This window comes from Nilaparvata lugens, chromosome 7 (assembly GCF_014356525.2).
Source record: "Nilaparvata lugens isolate BPH chromosome 7, ASM1435652v1, whole genome shotgun sequence".
Taxonomy (NCBI): domain Eukaryota; kingdom Metazoa; phylum Arthropoda; class Insecta; order Hemiptera; family Delphacidae; genus Nilaparvata; species Nilaparvata lugens.
Window position 1 is genome coordinate 35,565,816 of NC_052510.1, and position 13,856 is coordinate 35,579,671.

Genomic DNA, 13,856 nt, shown 5'->3' on the forward strand with positions numbered 1-13,856 from the left:
CTTCAATAGGCCTTTGAAGTTGAATACGGTACTCATAGTAGGTAGGCCTACCTATAAACGATGTGATTCAAAGAACATGCATTGACTCTGAAGGCAATTGATTCTAGTTAATAAAATAATTATAATAATATCTTATTTATAATGGAATGCTTCTAGTTAATAAAATAATATCTTATTAATAATGAAATACAATCAGTTACTTCAAATAATTTACCCTTACAAATTTCAAGCATAGGAAATGAAAAGTTAACTCTTAGATTGACATGCCTATAAAGCATAGAATTTTGCATAATTATTGAAGTAACTAATAATTGTGGAAAAGTTATCTGAGTTTTAAAAAGCAATTAATTCACTTTATTGAATTAAATCTCCAATAACCATTTCAGAATTACCTTTTGGACAACCCAAAAAGTTCATTACCCATAACACATAAAGCAAAATTCATGTCAAAGAACTAGTTCTTTGAATGTTACTGTTTCTGCCCGCCTGGGTGCGCTGCAATCGATTCTGCTTCTGCCCGTTACGAAAACACAGCTTTTACTAACCAAATTCTTGGGAGTGTAAAAAACTGTGGTTCAAATGAAAGTTGATGGGTTTGATGGAAAAGCCCTAATCAACACGGAAAGCTCCATTAGTTTTATTGACAAAATATTTGTCTTATGTCATCATGTTACGGGAGTTATTCAGTATGTAAGAAGACATATTACTAATTTTCAAAAACGGCTGAATTGATCCATATGAAACTGTCAGGACATGAAGTTGGCAACCTTACGATAACATCTGATTAGTTGTTTCACCATATTTCGTGAACATTATCACAAATTGACTCCAATGACGCAGTTAATAATGGTGAGTACGTTTGAGAATTGCACCATGAAAAAACAAAAGTGCTGTGATCCTGTGATCATTTTTTTAGTGGCAGGAGGTGAGAAAGGTAGTGAAATCCACAATCATGTTGAAAGTGTAAGGAGAATATTGTTTGAATCTTTCAAACGTTTACAAATGGGTAGAACAGGTTCAAAGTTGCCATACAAAAGTTTGCGATAATCAATGCAGTGGACAATCAATAAAAGTTGGGACTTCCTTTCTCGAATTTGATCATTTATATGGGAAAATAGGCATTTCACTGTTGAATTTATAAGTGAAAAAGTAAACACGAGTGTTGGAACTAACATTATTCACAACAAGCTGCAGTAGAACAAAACTTGTGAAAGATGGGTGCCTAGACAACTCACAGACCCTCATAAAGAAAGCCGGCTTCAAATAAGTCAACAGTTGAAAAATCAGTATGTAGCTGAAGGAAAATGTTTTTTCAAAAGAATTGTAACTTGGATCCACCACTATGAGCCAGAGTCAAAACTGCAGACAGTCAAAAAATGTGATCATGGCACATTGTTCTTTCACAGTGCAATTCTCAAGCAGACTCACCATTATTTACTGAACTGAGTCAATTTGTGATTATGTTTACGAAATAAGATAGAACAACTGATCAGATGTCATCAGAAGGTTGCCAACTTCATGTCCTAATAGTTTCATTTGGATCAATTCAGCCGCTTTAGCCATAATTTTCTCGTGACTTATTGGATGACCCTCTTATTCACTGTCCTACACAACTGAAATATAATTAATTACCAAAATATTCATTCTCAATTATAAAGATTCATCATTAAATCATTGGGCAATATTATCTTGGCTAATGAGATATGATTAATAATAAATTAATAACAAGAGTAGACAATACTGGGAATGTGCTTCAGTTATAGTATGTGATGGTGGCCACCAATGATAGAACAAGTGTGTTGAGCATGTGTGAACATACATGTTGTGTCATCAGTAAATGACTTCAAAAATTTATAGTGGTAGGTTTTTTATATTAATTAGTTGTTTATTTTACCTTTGATGCTCCATTTGAGATCAAATTATTTTTGTATCATCATTATTGTAATTGGCTATTTATTCCATGTTGGAAGCTGCTGCCAAACTTTTCTTTCAATCCTTTCATGTGAATGTTTCCTGTTCAAAGACATGTACGTTCACACAATGAGCAAGTGCAACAAGTGTATAATAATTAGACTATTGGTTTTACTAAATATAGCCAGAGACAAGAATAATATAGTTATCCTTCTTATCCTTACTTATCCTTCATCTATGATATAGCTTACCCAAAGTCATTTATTTTACGATGATTTTTGTACTTGGAAAAGAGTTCTACAAACAGTTGTAGAAAAATAAATATTTTAGATCAGGTCAGCGTTGAATTAGCATTAAGTTGTTCTGTTTTGGTTTTTAGACTTTGAGTTGGTCAAACTTTCAGGTCATGTTTTTGATAGACACTGTTCAAAAAATATAATATCCAATTCAAAATTATTGATTGGACATTATTCAACAGATTCTACAAAATTATTGATAATTCATTATTAGTATTCAAAGTGGGGGCTAAACTTCATCGCTTGAATACAGATATTTTCCCTATAGTGAGGTCCACGTTATAATGACAGTGGATGAAGATAGGAGAATAGCGATGCCAATTCTCTGCATTAATTAATTATATTTCAACACTGTAGAAAACATAATTGACATGGTTGTGGACCTAGAAAAGGATAGTACCACCGGCTTTGTCGAATAATAGACAACGATAGCAAAACCAAAGTTGATCAAATACTGTCATTATAACGTGGACCTCACTATAGTGACCACAGACCGCATTTTTGGTGTTTTCAAATTATCATATTTAATGTTCAAATTCACATTCTTTCATAAGATTTGGTCTTCGCAGCTTCAACTTCTTGTCCTCTCTCAAGTAAAAAAACAATTGAGTCGATATCTCTAAAAATAGCTGAGCTACAGAATTCGCTCGCGCGGTAAAATTTTGCCAAAGTGGGCTTCATTCTTCTTAAACAACTGAAACTTTGTCTGCTGTCCATTCGAGCAATTTTTTGGTTGCGTCGAGATAGTAAGTTTTGCTCTCAGAAATGGTCTGTATGTCTTTCTCTCTTTCTTATCATCATCATCATCATCATCATCATCATCTTCTATGATAAATATTGAAGATGTTTAATTCCACTGAATATCTGATCACTTTTTTTCTTAATATCCTGAGTTGATATTTATACTTTTTTTTTCATTTTTCCAACAAACATGAAACTGCAGTGGGAGCGCGCTTCGTAGCGAGATTCGATGGTGAACTTTGGTGTCACATTGTAAAAATTTCATATCAAAATCCTTAATAAGCATAATCAATAAAAATCCTAAATAAGCATAAAAATCAATAAAAATCCTTAATAAGCATAATCAATCATTCAACTTCAATTTATTTTGTCCATTCAAATAAATTTATTTAACCGTCAAAATATTAACCATTATATTTTTATATGATTTTGTCATTGCCATCTCGATCATACTTATAACTGTTCCAAGGAGGTTAATAAACTGTTCTAATACTCTGTTACAGAATGTAGTACCTGTTCCATTTTTAAATTACTATAGAAGTACTGTTTTGATTTGAATAAATTATTATAGGCTACAAGCTTTACTAACTGATCTACACCTTCCAGTCTTATGTTTTGTTAAGACCTTATTATGAGATGAAATAGTTATTTGTGCATCTAGGGACTAAAGTGCAACTTTTTCTCCCTGAGGGAAACTGTTGTCGCCCGATGGCGTAGCCGAGGGCGACAATTTCCCTGAGGGAGAATAAGTACTTTAGTCCCGTGATGCACACAACATTTTTCCTCCACCTACACCAATACCTATAACAATGAATAATTTGTATATTGAATAATTAAATAAAAGTTCGCATAAACGAAAACGTACCTTTAGATGAACGCTCTCGTAGAGATGCCGATGACGTTAGAGGTGTGTACTTTTTCATATCCACGTTAGAGGTGTGTACTTTTTCATATCCACCAACGGTTGAACATAACCTAACAATCGAAATAGAGCTACTTATTTCCTAGAGCTAAAATATTCCAAAGATCGAAATAGAGCTCTTTTAGCACACTTGAAATTTGGACAATATGAATGTCAACAATGCTTGCCGTCGTCGACTGCGGAAAAGTTCGCATAAACGAAAACGTACCTTTAGATGAACGCTCTCGTAGAGATGCCAATGACGTTAGAGGTGTGTACTTTTTCATATCCACCAACGGTTGAACATAACCTAACAATCGAAATAGAGCTACTTATTTCCTAGAGCTAAAATATTCCAAAGATCGAAATAGAGCTCTTTTACTTTTCCTCTACCGACCACGACAGTGTTGCCACATTCCTCATTCTTCAATCGCGGCGTTGTCGGACTTCTTCCCATGTTAATCTTATGGGTTTATTTTTACTCCCTTGGGAGTAAAAGTGATCACTTTTCCCGCTGGGAATTATTTTTAGTCCCATGGGAGGAAAAGTAGTACTTTAGTATTCGATTCCAGGGTGTAAAATGAGACTTTTGATAGTAGGTGGAGGAAAATGTAATTTTATTTAGTATACTGTTGAGTGTTTTTTGAATGTGATAATTGAGTTTCTTTTCTAAAATATTTAAAAGTGAATATAGAACTATCTTTTTGCAAATATTGCTGTAATAGCCGGTTCTTGAAGGTAAAACTAGTTTTTTTTTTTAATTTTCTATAATAGAATGTTTATAGTTTATGCAGTCTGTTGAGATTTGATGTATTTATTTTTACACTTATTCTTTCTTAAATGTATTTTTTAAAGGTAGGCTAGTGTATAATACAAATACAGTAGCCTAAAGCTAAAGTTTATTTAATAAGCTCAATTTTTTATGTTGTGTGATTCAATTAAGCCTATTTAAATTGTGCCAGCAATTAAATTTTGTAGAAATTGGACAGCAAGGATTACAATTCACAACTGAAGCTTTCAGTTAGGTAACTATTGAAATCACGTAACCTATAGAGATTTGGTGAAAGACTCCAATGTTGGCCATAAAATGTAACATTTATTCAGGTTTTTATTCAGAAGACAAAATATTTCAATAGAGTAGTAAAAGTAAAGAATAGAAATGATGTGATTTTTTATAATAATATACAAAAACCATTTAAAGTAAATGAAAGGTTAGTCAAATTTGTAGGTTAGAATTAGAGTGCAAGGATGCTAATCTATTTAAAACTCTTATTCATTTATTGGATAGAGCAAACAATACAATAGTTGGTGGAGAAAATACAGGCTATTGCCTAAAACTTCTTCAATTTCCTAATTTTGTCTTGAATTGTCCAAATATTATGTAGGTTAGGTATGTCCATTTTAATTTATACACTAGGTAAATCATTAATCTGAATATACAAATCAGAATAAAACAAACAATTAATATGAAATTCAAGTCAAGTCGACTTCATACCGTACAACAAATATTTTTACACGAGTAGGTAACTTGAGCATAAAGAGTAACATAACTAAATTTTACTTGGAACTGTGCTTTAGTAAACTAGGCCTATATCCTGCTCAATTATAAACTTCCTATTGCTTAAAATTTCTAAAAAAAAGTGCCCTATATGGGTGTCAATAAATCTTCATGATTTAAATAGGTAGTTCTTTTTCAGATGAATATCTTTTCAAATGGCAATAAAATACGGTGCACCTTTTTCCAAATTTATGAATCTACAGTAATCAATTGATCGCCTGGAAAGATCATTAAAAAATCTGGTTTGTTCATACTAATTTAAAATTCACGTCACTTCTAGAAAAGCTCATACACTGCAACCTGTGGGAGTAAAATAATATAGGCTACATCGACTTTTGTGATAAACATTGATCAGTACGGTACTGTATGGATTTTAATAACCTACACAACCCATTGTACTCATTTGTATTCTAACACATTGAATAATACCTCTAAAGTTGAAGATTGGTGTGCAGCAAACAATCTGAGCATTAATTCCACAAAAACAGAGGATATAACTTTGAGCTTTGACAGAAAAATTAATGACATAAACTCAATTAAGCCTAAGTTTCTTGGCGTGAGAATTGATACTAACCTGACTTAATGTCATATAGGCTATCATATATTTATAAAAAAATCAACAAGGGCATCTTCCTTTTATGTAGATTATGTAATATTGTAGATATGTCTGTTTTAATGAGTGTTTAGTTTTCCCTTATTCATAGCCTTTTGCTATATGGAATCCAGCTGTGGGGAAATGGCTCAACTACAGAAATCTTGTTTAAATGTGAAAAGAAAGCAGTGAGAATAATTTTCCGCAAGGCTCCTCGTAATCCATGCAAATTATTATTTATTAAACTCGGACTATTAACTCTGCCATCTTTGTATGTATTGTCATGCTTGATTTCAGTGAAGAAAACTGAAAATCAATATGATGTTAACTCCAGTATACACCAACAGCCAGTTCGGCTCGGGCCGTGGTGATAGAAGGAGTGTTTTCGTGGCTGCTCTGTTCAGATAAGATAGGCCTGACTGTTTCTGATTCTGCTTGTAGAGATTAATGTTGTTCATTGTTTTTCGTAGCATTTCCTAACCTAGAAAGTATTTGTTTAAAATTATTAACAATATTCCAATAATCTATAAATGTCAAATGTAATAAATTAATTCAACTCTAATATATATTTTTTAATTTCTTAACATATCATTAGTTTCAACTTTCACTTTATCCGTTACATAAGTAGCTTAAACTCATCAATCACCTTTTTAACACTGAACTTTTCAAATAAATATTCCTAGAACAAATTGATCAATTTACAATTCTTAAACCCAGATAATCTTATCACTTAAACGTATCACAATATTTTCTCCGTAGTAAATGTTTTTCTAAACCTTAGTCCTACCATAAATAAAACTGAAAATTGTATTAGTAAACCGATAAATTTATAAATTCTCTAGTTCTTAAACCTATCCTTTTTTCTGTTCCATAAGAAATCCATTTTTTACATTCCTTTTTACTTCTTGATTTCCTAGAGGAGAGCTTATTCTGTATCATAGATAATCATAATTATTGACACACGGGTTGAAATAGATCTGCAGAATCGGCGGGCTGCTCTGTAAGATTTGTGAACATTGCATCTTGTTATAGTCGCTCTTAGCCCGGATCCAGACGGGGTACGAGCGATTTGAGGACAGACTGTTTCATAGAATTTTCACCTGTGTTTACTGAAAGTTAAAGACTTGTTTTCTGTTGAAAATTCACTAGAGCTCATTCCTTCTTTTTTGACTCTTCTTTGTATTTCTGCTGATATATTTAACTGTTTCTCTATTTATTCAGCATAGCTCTCACCAGATTTCCTTTTCCTTCCCAAATCATCTCTGACTTATCTTCAAATAATAGACTTTAATATAATATCGTTATATTAATCAATTCACCTGAATATTGCCATTCAAACAACGCTAACAACTATACGGTTGTTGATTTTCTCTCTTTCAAAAAGCTTATTTTTTCTCAAAAAAGTAGCATAAAAATTCTTAGTAAAATTTAGATTTCTTAATTTAGTCGTTTACAGTTAATTTAATTACTCATTTTCACGTGTAATAGAACATTGTCACTATATCTTCAATCCGTAAATCTTACAAAAAATACTGACTAAAACTTTAGTAACATGGAATAACCACCTTTTTCCTTAACGATTATAGAATAATACTTCCAAATTGAACAAAATACTAAACACTAATACAAAATAAGGCAAGGTTTATTTTGAGGGATAACTATTAACACTAATACAAAATTGAGAGCTGAAATAATCTTTTTTTTTTTTTTTTTTTTTTTTTTTCTATAGGAATTTATCTCAAATTATTTAAATCTGTTTTTTCAGTATAGAGCTTTTAGGGTGTTTCTACGAAGGAAGTGGAAGTCAGGGGTAGATAGGCTGTCTTGAATTATAAATAAGATCATAATAATAAATTTAGACACTTGGCATGGAAAAAATTGAAAATTTTTTGACTCAGCAAAGAAAGCCAGGGCTAATTTTTAAAGGCTATAGATATAGACGAGATACTCGTCGAGCTGATGACAGTGTGGTATGGCGTTGCTTGCAACGGTCTTGCTCAGCTACTGTGAGAACTAACTTGAGCGAATCGGAAGTCTTGAAAGCTGAGGGTGTCCATGGCCATTCGCCTACAAAATCTTCCGAAGCTAATATCAGCATGCTGAAATCACCAATCAATGTGGAGAAGGTGAATATTGATAAGCAAAATATGTGTGACTCGAATAGTCCTTACTCACCTGTAAGAGGTGGAGAATTTATTAAGATAGCCACAAAAAATGCTGCCGTGAATACACCTTCATATAGAGGAAATTCTTCATCACCTCGTATGCTACCCTTGGATGAATCTCTTAGAGAAGTTGAGCTTCAGCAGCAAAGAGATGATATTATTGCGCATTCTATGAGTCTTCAGATAGAGTTAGAGTCTTGCAGGAAGGAGAAGGATTTCTTATTACAGTCGCTCCAGGAGAAAAAAATTGAGATCGAATTAGCCCTTCGAAATAAAGCATGCTTGGAACAGGAGAATGAATATCTTAGATCGAGAAATACCGAAATGATCACCACAATTGAAGTTCTAGAGGCGGATAATACTCTTATGAGAGCCGAAAATAAATCGCTCAAACTTGAAACAGTAGAACTAAAAAATTTCTATTCACCTGGAGATATCAATGCATCTGTCGACTATGATGACCTAAGACTAGAAAACTCTTTCAATGCTCTTGTCCAAACTGCTGAATCGAGTTTGTCTGAAGTAAGTAAATATAAAAATACAGAGTCTCGAACAAAAAATACTTCTTCCAGTGTTGATAAAACTGAGAAAAAAGATAAGAGAGTGGGACATGATAACGAAAGTATATATGAAGTGAATGATCCACACACAATTAAAAGGCAATCGAGCTCACAAACGAAAGAAAATAAAGAAATTAACTCTCATAAGAAATCCATCAATAAAAATAGGATATTGGTATTAGCCGATAGTCATGGAAGGAAAATCTGGAAATTTATTGGTAATAAGCTTCCTAATTATGACGTCCAGGTCTTTTTCAAACCTAATGCTACAATGGAACGGGTAATTGAAGGAGTTGAAAAGCAAATTGAGAATTTTGGTTCAAGTGATTTTCTGATAGTTATGGGTGGCACAAATGACATTGGAGCTCAAACGTCACGAAGTGTAAATAAATTCAAGAAAGTACTTGATATTTTGGTTCCTATGAGTCTCAAAACCAATCTTATCATGACCACCATACCACATCGCTTTGACAGACCTCAACTTAACCAGACAATTGACGAGATAAATGACGCTATTCATAAACACATCAATAGCAGTACAAGGAAAAATTCGAAGAGAATAAGGATGTGTTTCATAAATGAGAGATTGAGGCGAGCAAACTTCACCCGACATGGGCTTCACCTTAATGGATCAGGATACAATATACTGTGTACTAGACTGGCGGAATTGGTTGAGAATAAATCACCATGCAGAAGTGTAGATAAGAAAGAGTCTTTTTTAATGAGGTGGCTGAAGAGGAATGTGAGGGATTGATCTCTTCGAGTAGAGTCTCTCAGATTGATGAGCTTCCAGAAGAGACTATAGATAAACGCCGAATCGGAGCCTCTTCTTGGCAAGCTCTGATCAACAGACCATGTAGAAAGACTATTAAAGTTATTCACCAAAATGTCGACAGTATCATGAATAAGATGGATAGATTGGACATACTATTGGAAGATGAGTCTCCTGATATCCTGGTCATTACGGAGCATGCTTTGAGAGACTTTGAAATTAAAGACTTAAATCTGAATAATTACACCCTAGCATCTTGCTATTGTAGAGACAAAAAAAGAAAGGGAGGAGTAGCAATATTTATTCATAAAAAATTCAATGAGTACTTAAAAAATAGTGAGGTTTTGCCAGTGTCAAATGCAGAATTATTATGTGTTGAAGGAGATATAGAAGTGACTGGAATAAAGTTAAATCTTTCCTCTCGAAACTTGATTGTGGTTGGAATTTATCGACCCCCAAATGGAGTCTTTGAAACTTTCATTGCTAATCTTGATTCTCTGATGGACAGAATGTCAGTTAGTTCAAATGATTCTATTGTTCTACTTGGGGATATAAACGTGAATTTTCTGTTGGACAGTATTAAACGCTCAAGAATCACGGAAATTTTGACTCAGTATGGTCTCTCACACACAATTGACCAGGTAACCAGATTGAAAAGCGGTACATGTATCGATAATATATTTACAAACATTTCTTCTTCACAGTACTCCACTCAGGTAATTCATACTTTCTTATCGGACCATGCTGCCCAATGCATTGACATTTCTGCTGGAGGTACATCTGAAACTGATAAAGCAGAGAGGCCAAACAATAAATTCAAGTCATTGATTAACGATTGCTCAGATGCCAATATTGATCTTCTCAGGCTACATTTATCCAACGAAACATGGAGTAATGTTTATGAGGAATGTGACACAAATGAAAAATTCAATCGATTTCATTCAACTCTCCTTCACCACTTTAATGTGTGTTGTCCTCTGAGATCCAAAAAAAACTTCAAGAATAAAAAGAGTGGCATAAAAGGTAACTGGATAACTCAGGAGTTGGAGCAAATGCGCCTATATCTGAACATGGCTACCCAAAGGATGAAGGCAGGACAAGAGGTGGATATGAGTGCAATAAATAGAATTAAAAAGCATTATGATGCGGCGGTTGTCACAGCAAAGAAAAACTTTTACGGCGATTTTATTTCTAAATCTGACAACAAATCCAAAAGTTGCTGGAACGTGATCAATAGCTTCAGAGTTGATGGGAGCAGAACTACAAGTCAGTCCGGGATTGCTGAAATTAAAGTTGATGATGAGATGATTAGAAATCCAAGTGAGATAGCAAAGATGTTTAATGAGCATTTTGTGTCAGTGGGAATGCAAACTGAAAGAGAGAGATTGAAAAGCAGTGCTAGAGAAGGATTTGCGAATAGTATGCCTGAACCAAACCATAATATGTTTCTCTCTCCAACAAATGCATATGAAGTTCTCTCCATCATTAAGAGTATAAAATCTAAGCGAAGTAAAGGTTATGATGGATTATCTATGAGTGTAATTGAAAAATGTATTAGCGAGCTAATTTCCCCTCTCGTCAACATCATAAACTCAATGCTTGAACAGGGAGTTTTCCCAGATCGCCTGAAAATCTCTAAAGTCACTCCTATCTATAAAAAAGGAGATAAAACGAATATCGCTAATTATCGACCCATCTCAATTCTGCCCGCCCTCTCAAAAATTTTCGAAAGAATAATCCATATAAGATTAACTAGCTATTTGTTCAAATTCAAGCTTATTCCTTCCTATCAATATGGTTTCGTCAAGGGGAGATCGACTATTGGTGCAGCAATAAATCTGTATGAGAGAATATTAGATGAATTAGATAAAGGAAATTACTCCTCGGCTGTTCTCTTAGACCTCTCGAAGGCCTTTGATCGTGTCGATTTCAAGGTCCTGCTGATTAAATTGCGAGGCCTGGGAGTGAGAGGTATCCCCTACCAACTATTGGAATCATACATAACTGAACGCATTCAGTATGTCACCATATCTTCGACCTCTGGAGAAGTTTCCTCTTCCAAAATGAAACTTAAATTTGGCGTCCCTCAGGGTTCAATCCTGGGCCCGCTACTCTTCCTTCTGTATATTTCTGATGTTCATTCAGCGGTATCTGACAGAGTTCACTTGACACTATATGCTGACGACACAACTCTTTTTTTCTCAGATAAAGATGTGAATAATTTTGAAATAGACATGAACATCTCCACAAATGCTGTTGTTCAGTATTTCAATGAAATCTGCTTATCAATTAATTCTACAAAAAGTCAAACTATCCACTTCAAATCTGCCGCTACTCTTCCTCAATTATGTATTGGAGAAGATGAAATTGAGTGCAGGGATACAGTTAATATGTTGGGGGTGTACTTTGATGACAGGTTGACATGGACAATGCATGTTGATAATATTGTGAAGAAAATAAGTAAAAGTCTCTTCCTCTTAAGAAATCTTGCGAAGTATGTCCCACAAAACACCGTTAAAGCTGCATACTTCGCTACTTTTTACTGTTACCTCACATATGGTATAGAGCTTTGGGGTTGTACCACAAAGGAAAATATGCAGAGGGTCTTTGTACTGCAAAAGAGGGCAATACGGTATATAGCGGGCCTTGGATTTAATCACCCCTGTAGAGATGCGTTCAGATCATTGTCGCTGCTGACGGTGCCTTCAATTTACATGTTTAGAATGATCATGCATACTGTAAAAAATAGAATGGACCTGACACTTATCTCCGATACGCACTCCTACAACACTAGAGGCAGAGACAACTTTGCGATTCAGCCGCATAGGAGGAAGCTTTTTGAGGGTAAGCCTAGTTACTCAGGCTGCAAATTTTATAATAAGCTTCCTATACATTTAAAGCGTGCATCCACCAGCATTCCTCTTAATAGATTTAAAACCGACCTTCAAAAATATTTTATAGACAAAGCCTACTACACGGTGCAGGAGTATTTGGAGGATCATTGAAGGAATCGCTACTATTTTAATTAGTAGACTATATTTATATTTGTAATAATTTGACGACGTTCAACTGTTTGCTTGTGTAATAATGAGTACACTGTGTTGAATGGATTGAATATCTATCTATCTATCTATCTATCTAACATAACACTAGAAATAGGAATAATATAAGAGTCGAGTATTGCCAGTGTACAAGTTCCCAAAAAAACTGGCAATACATGTCAATAAAACTTTATAACTCTTTGCCTGAAAATATCAAAAGAATGAGCTTTAATAGTTACTGTAAATATTTAAAAAAGTATTAGTCAATGAAAGTTGAAGATTTCTTTGTAATAGATTTTTAAACTGATGTTTCTGTGTTATTAATGACGTTGTTGTAACATTTTAATGTTGTGTGACAATAAATGATTTGATTTTGATATTATTTAACGCATAGCCTAAGTTAAATTGTGTACGGTATATAAAATCATTTTATTTCAATTTACTTCCCAAAGTGCTATTCCCAACAACTTTTCTCCTCTGCGCGGTTAGAGCCATCGCTAAGGGATTACGCCTTTAGTGAACAATTGTAGAAACCAACTGATTAACAACTTCTAAACTTGAATTATTCTTCTTTATAGAATGAAGTGCAAGAATATTCCGGCTGAGTTCCATCGTGAAAGAGTTGGCGTTGCATCAGATGCTCGATTCACCCATAACAAGATCGAAGGTAAAGGTCTAATTTCTTTTTCATTAGAAATTACCATATAACGCAAGCGGCAAATGTCACGTTGAATATTATAAGATACAGTGTAGGCTATAACAAGGTCCTTAAACAATAAGGATCCGACTCGAACAATTTCGATCAACTGCAATTTATGATGGCGGCTAAAATGGCGAAAATGTTGTCAAAAACAGGGTTTTTCACAATCAAATTTAAAATAGTCATCGATAAGCTCTATCAACTGCCACAAGTCCCACATCTGTAGAAATTTCAAGAGCTCCGCCCCATCTATGCAAATTTTGATTTTAGATTCCCAATAATCAGGCTTCAGATACAATTTAAACATACAAGTGGAAAAGATTGAGAATGAAAATCTCTACAATTAATGTTCAGTAAAATGTTCACCTAAAATTGAAAATAAGCTTGAAATTCAAGAAAATGTTATTATTCAATTGCAAACTGTTGGCCACTGTTGATTCTATTAAATCATTCACTATGAAGAGATAGCAGACCTCGTGTGTCTCCAGCGTTATTGTCCTGTCACCAGCTGGCTCAGATCTTTGGATAATAGACTTGAGATGCGCGTGAACACTAGCGTCAGGTGATCAATAATTTTCATAACAGCAAAGAAAAGTTGTGTGAGTGCGCCACACCAGAT